The following is a 2,030-nucleotide window of genomic DNA, read 5'->3' as shown; positions in this document are numbered from 1 at the left end:
CAGCCTTCCAAGTAGCTGGAACTACAGGCATGTGCTACCACGCCCGGCTAATTTTTGACTTATTGTAGAGATGAGGTCTTGCCAAGTTGCCCAGGCGGGTCTCGAACCCGTGGGCTCAGGTAGTCCACTCACCTCAGCCTCCCAAAGGTGTGGGATTACAAAGGTGGGGGAGAGTCACACTGTGTCCTCCAGGGCCTCCTCAGAGACTCCTGCAGAGTCAGCTCAAAGGGGAGAGTGTCCATCTTTGTGGGTTATTGTAGGGGCCAGTTCTGGTACTGTCTAGCCCTTCTGCTTCTGTTCTACTGGGTAGAACCCATTTCTTGGCCCCTTCTAGATGCAAGGGGGCTGGGAAAGGTGTCTCTCCTGTGCTTGGTGAACATACACATAGCCTAGGCTCTGCAATTGAAATCCATCATGCACGCCCTGGCGCAACTTTCTGTAGATGCCCAGTGTTTTTCCATCTGCCTCGAAAGATATTCCATACTCAGAATTAATTACGTCTCTGCCTCAACTCTAGTTCAACTTAGCATGAGGAAGAAACTGGTCTGGTTGAACCAAATCACACAGAGGTCTAATTGCATAACAGACCTCCCGGTCATCCCAGGAATCATTTTAATCTTAAAGTAGGAGTCTCATCACTACCCAGGGTTGTCCCAGGGACAGCATAGCTTTTTTCTTTTCTTTACAACAGAGTCTCTAAAAATCCAGCATTTTTACACTGCTTTTTGTGTCATTGGCAGCAGGGATTTTTAGGAGCTAAAGTAGACATGTCTAGTCTTACAGGAGTAGATGATTCCAAGTATGGCGCTTGTGAGCTGGAGACTTTCTTGACTGTATAAAGATAAAAGCAGACAGATGTGAATCCTAAGAAGACCCTCAAGGGCAGAGATGTGTTGCCTTTATGGCAAGACAAATCCTAAATACTCAATGTGAACAAATGAATCAAACAGTATCATTACCTATAGTTGCACAGACCAGTGTTTCTCAGGAATGGTCTCTAGCTCAGAAACATTAGCATCATTTTGGAACTTTAAAATTGTTAGTTCCTATCCCAGGCTCACAGAATTGGAAATTCTTGGGATGTGGTGTGGCAATCTGTGTTTTGACAACCCACCAGGTGATTCTGATGTATACCAGTGTTTGAAAATCACTGTCATAGATTTTGCCTGCTGATTATAATTTTATCTAAACTGAATTAGGGAACCTTAATGGGAGCTTTTAAAACAATTTTTTTGTGGGGGAAATGGAAATAAGCCTTTTAGGACACTTGTTAGGGAAACTGCTCTTCTCTTAGATTAAATGCCTACTTCTTTTGTACGTCTGTTTTCAGTACTCTGTAGTGAGAATCAATATCTGGAAAGATAACCCAAGGCAGTTCAAGTACCCGAGATTACCAACTACCTTTCATATATCCTACATAATAAAACCGAAGAAATGGGGTAATAAATTTTTAAAGCATTTTAAAGCTATGATCATTTCAGACACCTTTGTAGTCTTTCTCTTGGTTTTACTGATTATTTTTGGCCACTCTCTTCTGTCTTTTCAGAGTTCTGGGCAGGATGGATTTTTGGAGACCTGAAATGTATAATTGTAATATTGGAGACATTTCTCATTCCCCCCTTCCCTGCCACATAACACGGTGTTTTAAACACTACTAAGCACGCTTAAACCCATGGAAGCCGAGGGCATCTTTATGGACCACAGCTATTACAATGTCTGGAGGACAGAGCAGATGAGGCTTGGAAACAGAGTGGCCCCAGGCCTGCAAAGGCTCTGGGACTCGCTTTCTGATAAAAGTCCCTGGTGTCAACAGGTTTGCCTCTTTTTCACAGGAGACATGGAAACAGGCTCGCTTGAGTGCTTCGCCTCCGGGCCTTTCGACAGACATCGATTAATGAATCAAGTCCTCAAATAAACCCCTTCCAAAGTGGTTTTGCTTTTACTTTTACTTTTGTATAGACTGGATTTCTGCTCTGTTGCCCAGGCTGGTCTTGAACTCCTGGGCTCAAGCGATCCGCCCGCCTCGGCCT

This window comes from Carlito syrichta, unplaced genomic scaffold (assembly GCF_000164805.1).
Source record: "Carlito syrichta isolate Samal-C Ts95f unplaced genomic scaffold, Tarsius_syrichta-2.0.1 Scaffold303284, whole genome shotgun sequence".
Lineage (NCBI taxonomy): Eukaryota > Metazoa > Chordata > Mammalia > Primates > Tarsiidae > Carlito > Carlito syrichta.
Note: the sequence above shows the minus strand (reverse complement) of the source record.